Raw genomic sequence first — 7,534 nt, 5'->3', positions numbered from 1 at the left:
TTTCTCGTTATAGATATTTTAATCATCCTAATTGCTTGACGGCAGAGATGCTCCCTCTGTCACTAAGGTTTTGCAGGGTGCCTTGGGCTGCATTCCCAAGGTTAGCGTGACCCTAAGGTTTGGGGTTAGTGGTTTTTCGGCGTGTCCCGTAGCAGGGCCAGATCCCAAAGAGCGGAGCTGATGCATCCACCGCCAAGGGACGCTGCCGCCCGCTGCCAGGCGCTGCTCACGGCATCTCCAGGGGGTCTTTCCCCAGAGGCAGCCCCATCCCACCCCCGGACCCCGAAGCACCCGGAGGGATGCAAACGGCCCTGAGCCGGCCCCAGCAGGTGGCGCCCGCGGCCGCCGCCTTCGCCGCCGGGACCGAAAGCGGGGGCTCGGCGCCGCGCCCCGGGGAAGGGGGGTACGGGGCGGTGTGGAGGAGGGGGACTGCACCTCGGGTGGGTGGTCGTCGGGCGTCCCTTCCTACAGAACTGTTATTGCTTAAGGGAAAGGGAGAAAGGGAAAGGAAAAGAAAAAAAATAAAAAAGGAAATGGAAAGAGGGGAGAGGAGAGGAGAGGGAGGAGAGGAGAGGAGAGGAGAGGAGAGGAGAGGAGAGGAGAGGAGAGGAGAGGAGAGGAGAGGAGAGGAGAGGAGAGGAGAGGAGAGGAGAGGAGAGGAGAGGAGAGGAGAGGAGAGGAGAGGAGAGGAGAGGAGAGGAGAGGAGAGGAGAGGAGAGGAGAGGAGAGGAGAGGAGAGGAGAAAAAGGAAAAAAAAAGAAAAGAGAAAAAGGAGAGAAGAGGAGAGGAGAAAAAAGAGGAAGACAGGACAGAGGAGAGGAGATAGGAGAGGAAAGAGGGAAAGAAAAAAGAGGAGAGGAGAAAAGGAGAGAAAAGAGGAGAAAAAGGGAGAGCAGATAAAAGAAAGGAAAAGTAGAGAAAAGAGAAGAAAAGAGGAGAAAAGAACCTGTCTGACAGCTTCACTTTTTTTTCGATTTTTTCCACCCCTAAAATGAGCTCAGAATAGTTGTTAGTCCTGTTTGACTTCATCTCATCTTTACCAGGATAAGCATGTACACTTGCAGTTACTCAAGGATAATGATTACATTCCAAATGTATCCCTTCTTTAAAAGAGAAAAAACTGTTTTTGTTTTTTTGTGGTTTTTGTTTGTTTGTTTGTTTTGTTTGTTTGTTTGTTTTGTTTGTTTGTTTGTTTGTTTGTTTTTTCACCAGCTGCCCCAGTATGTGGGTTTAAATCATTCCGATTGGACATGGCTTCTGTTAACTCTGGAGGACCATAAACAGCCCACCGCCAAAGTTTAAGTTATCAGATGCCTGAAGGTTGCTACTGAGTGCCAGATAAAAGCTTTTCCAGAAGAGCAAGGTGTTAAAAGCGCACTGTTGGGCCCTCGATAAGTGGGGAATGGGGGAGGCTGTGCATGGGGCAGGGGGCCTGTCCTAAGCCTTTGCCCACCTGCCACCCCCTGATGGCAGCGGGGACAGAGCGGATGGCCTGCCATCAGCATGCCCAAGGGCCACCCCACCAAGCACCGATCCTCCTGCAGACCTTCTGCTTCCCTCAGCATCACGCATCCTTTTTAAACTTCATACAAGACACCTTTTTGTCCTGTAAATTAATTAAGCTTGGCTTGGTTATTTAACAAGCCCCCCCCCCCCCGCTGCATGCGCAGTGTGCTTGAGTCAGGCCAGGGCTGGTGAGGATGCGGGGTGCCTGGGAGCAGGCTGGGGACAGTCCCAGGGCTGGGCTCGTTAGTTTCTAATTGCTGATCATAGGTTTGGGATATCCCGGGGATATAGCCCGTCTTGATACGGACCCACAGGGTTTTCTCTTTTAGGTAGATCTTTCCCTTGCTCCAGCTGTGTAGAAAGCCTTGTCAAGTGCTCCAGCTTCATTTTAATTTATGTGTTTGTTTTAAAAAGCTGTGTACAGAAATTACGCTCGCTAACTAGAACAGGGTATTAATTACCTTATGTCATCTTTGTTGGATTTTAAGTCATCACTTACAGAGCAGGCAAATGTTAGAAAAATGTGTGTACACTAAAACTCCAGAAGAAGCAGAGTATGAAGGAGCAATTTAGTTTTATTTATTGTTTATGTTAGCAGGTAATTCTTCCTGACTTTGCAATTAACTTTCAGCAATAAGCCAAGGAAATCTTCTAAAAAGCTCTGCAGAGGAATAATGATTAGTTAATCCCATCTAAGGAGATTTTAATGGAAATAATACGAAATCATATTATATTTAAAATGATTCCTCAAGGACAAGACAAAGCACAGGGAAGCCCCCCCCAAAGATTACTTGATTTCAAGGAACATCGGATTATGTATTTAAAATGCCTCTTCCATCTGTTTTCTAGTGTATGATGTTTCATCTCTTGCTTTGAAAAGTGCCAGGTTGCCCCAGTAAGATTTTAATCAGTGGAAAAAATGTAGCTGTTTGCCTGTTGGTTCCTTTCCAAACAGGAGGACTTCCAAATTAACTCTGGCATCCTTCACAGTTTGAAACACCCTCATGTGGTGTACATGAAGTAGTGAATAGCTTGCTATTGTCAAACAGATGACTCACAGATGCCAGGGCTTGGCGAAGAGAAACATGCAAACAAAGGCGAGAGAGAGGCAGATATTATATTGATATGAGCTGACACCGAGAGTAAAAATGGTAGGCAGAAAAAGTGGGGGAAGTCAATATTAAAAAATATGTATTATTTGATAGCTATCTAAGTCTTTGCAGAGATCTGAGGAAATATAAAAAGTGCAGCTGTAGTCACAGCGTTTTCCTGACTTGATATAAAATGGAAAATGAACACCGTTATTTGGTCTACCGCACTTGAAGAAGTGATATTTTCAGTGCAGTAATGTCTGCAGAGCTTTGAGATTGAGTGTGTCTGATGGTTTTAAATGTTAAATAATTCCATTAGAGTTAGGGTAAAAATGGTAATGAACAGCTTGGAAGAGTCTGAGTATACTGACATGAAATGTTGAGCAATTAGCTTCTCTCTGTGCGAGTGAATCCTGCAGTTCTCTTCTCATCAGTAGCAAAGTGACCTTTAAAATATGCGGATGACACAGAAGCTGTTTCAATAACTATTTTGATCTATTGTCTGCTGATAAATTGCGTGTAAGGATTTGGAATTTACATGGCACAGTAGATTTGGGACTAAAATGGAAGATTTTGAAAAGCCCTAACTGAGAGCTTTTTAATAGCAGCAGTGCATCCTGTTGAATTATGAGATGTGTTATATTCCATGGAGGAAAGAGAATGAGGCTAAGGTCACTGCAGCAGCACTTGATATCATCAACTTGTTATCTGTTGCTTTAAAGCACTTTGAAAAGTTCATTGTTCTGCCTTTGTATTCTGTGTACAGCAACCCAAGAGCCACATGTTAAAATTGCAATAAAAGACATTTGTGTGTTTGGAATTAGCTAACAGCAAAAAACATGCTTCTTACTGCTTAAGGAGCATCAGCCTGATCCGCACAGCTAATCTTTTTACTAGGTATTTGAAAATGGGAGGGTTAGGGGTGTGAGAATGGGATTTGAGCTGCTAGATTGCCTGGGCTGTCCGTGACATTGGATTGTGCTCTGCGCTGAAGCACAAGGGAATAGACGAGCCCGTTCAGTAAATCTATATAATGCATAAGTATGCTTGTACAATCAGTGGGAAAATGGAGAGTAAAGCTTTAGCCAGATCATCCTCACTGATCACTGAATGCGATTCATATGTGAATACACCAGGAACATGGAAAACATACAACTTCATACTGACCTTGATACAGAATTAAAAAACGTAGATAATATGTTTTTCCTGTCTGCTTAGGCATTCATTTCTGCAGCCACTTAAACACATGCTTGAAGTGGAGTTTTTGAAGAGTCTCAGGTGATGAGACCCTAGATAATTTGGGGGCTTAGTCTGTGGGGAAAAAAAAAAAAAAGAAAAAAAAAAGTATTATCAATTTACATTTCTTCCATCCCTTTATTATTAATGTACATCATTGTAGGGTGTTGAACTGATTACAGAAACAAATTATGGAGTTTTGTGGAGACAGAAAGAAGCTGAGGTTTCAGGGAAGGGACCATGCAATTTAATGCACTTCATCTCTAGAAGAGCATGAGAAGGACTTTTGGACCATAAGAAAATTCTTCTAGCGGTTACTGCCAGCAAGTATCTGTGCATCACATCTGATGCTCACAGCTGAATTTTCACCCTGCAGAGCTGAATGGATGCATCCCCTTCCTGCACCACTCTGGTTGCGAGCTGCTGGCGTCCCGCACAGTCTAAATGTCTTTTTGCAGCTTGGAGGTCTAGAAACAATCCTAACCACGAGAGCCAGGGAGTTCTCATGCTGCATGTCACAGTGTGGAGATGCTGAAACGGGCTGAGAACAAATGAGGTCACTGGGCGGTGGCAGCACCAAAGTACTGATGCTGTCATAAGCTCCTGCACTATTAAAGCTCGGTGGCAAAGGGCCAGAACCTCTTGGGAGGCTGTCAAGGGGGCAGATTAGAGACTGTCTCTCCACCACCCCCTTTTCTAGCTGATCTTATGGCCAAAGACCCCCAAGAGCTGCTCTTGCAGTAGAGATTAAAGCACAAGGCAATGCCAATGAGAATCCTTTTCCCTACCTGCTCCTCTCCAGACTCCGCTGTCTGTCATACACACCCCATCCTCGTCACATCATCTGCAGGGTGGGAAATGCAGGGTGGGGCCTGGAAGAACACCAAGGGTGCAGTTGGCCCTAATCATTTTGGCTCTAGATGACAACTTCTGTTTTTACGGCTTTACTAACCACAGTGAAGTACTGCCCCAGGGTGGGGAAAGGTGTCCTGTAGAGCATACCAGCCATGGTAAAAGTGGCTGCCCCTGTGCTGCAGAACTTCCCCATCCTGAAAGACAAAGCTGTAAAACAGACGTGGTTGCCAAATGTGTTTAAGGAATTCACACACGCTGGTTTGCCGGGAGGTCCCAAGCTGTGATGGTGGGAATGTGAGAAACAGAGTGCATTACAGCAAAGCAGGGATTCAGAGAGAACAGACTTGCAGGGATACGGACCATAAGTGTAACTAATGGAAAATGCAGAAGCTCCCAAACAGCAATCCCTTCAGTTCAAAATACGAACTTCATTACAAGACAAAATGTCTCTGACCCTAAATCTATGGGTTTGAATAGTGTGGCCTACTCTTTCCCACATCAGAGGCAAGTACACTAGATGGTCTTAACTGGAAGTGAAAGCTGGCCTGCAAGACAGCTGCATGCATGGCAAACCCACTGTTGATGTTCCTTCAGGTAACTAGTGATAGGACTAGAGGGAATGGCCTCAAGCTGTGCCAGAGGAGGTTCAGGTTGGAAATTAGGAGACATTTCTTCTCAGAAAGAGCAGTCAGGCATTGGGACGGGTTGCCCAGGGAGGTGGTGGAGTCACCATCCCTGGGGGTGTTCAAGGAGAGATTGGATGTGGTGCTTAGGGACATGGTTTAGTGGGTGACATTGGTAGTAGGGGGATGGTTGGACCAGATGATCTTGGAGGTCTTTTCCAACCTTAATGATTCTGTGATTCTATGATTCTTGTGTCCAAGGAGTCCCAGAACAGGAATGCTTTGAGAAAACCCATTACTGAAATTGCCCTATTTTAAAGATTGTCAAATGTCAAAGCTCTAAAAGCAAAACACCTTTGTTAGTTTCCTCAAAAAGAAAAATGCAGATTTATGATAATATGTAGATTTTGTTTGTGTTATGTGAAAATACATACTTATCATATAAGTATTTACAGGTACATTAATTTCATATATACAAAACATACATGGTTTAATTAGCAGTTGTACCACCTGTTAATGAAAGCATTCTGTGAATAACTGGTGAACTTTTTCAGCCAAATAAGAAATTCCTATTCTTTATAAAAAGTACAGACAAAAGACTTCTGAAATGCATACCCTTGGTGTTCAGCCTTTAGTCATTTGACAGTGAACAAGTATCTTTTAGAGCAAGAATTGTTTTTCACTGGCATATGATGGAGTAGACCTCAGCGCTGTATATACCTAGTCATCTCTACATCCTGAGTGAAGAGTATGGAAATAATATGTTTGCACGTATTTATAAGAAGTAGTTACAAAGAGAATTTGCTCACAAAATGTTGTCCTTCAAAGACATGTGATAATGCTATGGAGAAAAAAAAAAATATATATTTCCGAGGATCCATCTCATGTAGCAAAGCAAACACAGAAATTGTTGTGGACAAAATGCTTCACCTGACAGCTGAAAGAAATGTCAGGCAGAGTGTGCGCACTTGAGGACGCCAGGGGAGCAGAACAGCTGAGGGGGCAGCTGAAGGGAAGGAGGCTGCTGCATCCTACTGCCTAGATTTGCTGCTGCAGCCTTGACTCCTGCCAGGCGCAGCAGGTGAATTGCTCCTGCTAATACTTTTATTAACCAGCGGACACTGTAAAAACAGCACTGGCCCTCTGTGTTGGGGGTAGCTTTTCTGGTGCGATAGCAGAGTGGCTATATTCAGGCAAATTCAGGCTCATGGCCTTTTCCTTGTATAGGTAGGGTAGCCACGTGTGAACACACACTGAGCAGGTGAGCAGGCGCACAGCAGTGTATCACCGCGCAGTGTGGTTACAGAAAGCCTTGGGTATCTGCAAAAACGCACAGCTGGTGCAGTCAACAAGGAAAGGCGAGCCAGCTGGCTCAGAGGAGTTGAAATTTCGTGCGGCTGCCAACGTGGAACCCCCCTGTGGTGCCGCCTGCGGCAAGATGACATGCAGACCTCAGCTGACACGACACGATCTCCAGTCCCAGGTTGCACCGTTAATCTCCCCCGTCCTCTGACATGGGCAAGCACTGCGCTGGTTTCACTGGCTTGGTGGTGCAGAAAGAGAAGAAGAGCAATGGTGACAGTTACTTCACTGGGTTTGCTCAGCCCCGAGCAGAGCAGGCTGAGGGGAGGCCTCATGGCGGCCTGCAGCTCCCTCACGAGGGGAGCGGAGGGGCAGGCGCTGAGCTCTGCTCTCTGGGGACAGCGACAGGACCCGAGGGAACGGCATGGAGCTGGGACAGGGGAGGGTCAGGCTGGGTGTTAGGGAAAGGGTCTGCACCCAGAGGGTGGTCGGGCACTGGGACAGGCTCCCCAGGGCAGTGGTCACAGCACCGAGCCTGAGGGAGTTCAAGACGTTTTTGGACAACGCTCTCAGACGCAGGGGCTGATTTTTGGGTGCTCCTGTGTGGAGCCAGGAGATGGGGTCGGTGACCCTTGCGAGTCCCTGCCAGCTCAGGACATTCAGAGCGGCAGGCGTGCTGCGGGAAGCATTCCCGGGGCCGCGTCCCTGGCAGACACGGGTTAACTTTCACTCCCAACTTCCCGGGACAGCCCCGCTCCGTGCCGAGGCGGACGCCCTTCCCCGCAGCGCGCTGCCAGCGGAGCAGGGCCGTGCCGCTCCGTGCCGTGCCGTGCTGGGGCGGGGCGGGCTGCGGGCGGCCAATGGCCGGCTCGGGGCGGCTGTGACGGCGTGTGCCGTGCCGTGCCGGGCCGTGCCGGGCCG

The sequence above is a fragment of the Anser cygnoides genome, chromosome 1, assembly GCF_040182565.1.
Source record: "Anser cygnoides isolate HZ-2024a breed goose chromosome 1, Taihu_goose_T2T_genome, whole genome shotgun sequence".
Classification (NCBI taxonomy): Eukaryota; Metazoa; Chordata; class Aves; order Anseriformes; family Anatidae; genus Anser; species Anser cygnoides.
Note: the sequence above shows the minus strand (reverse complement) of the source record.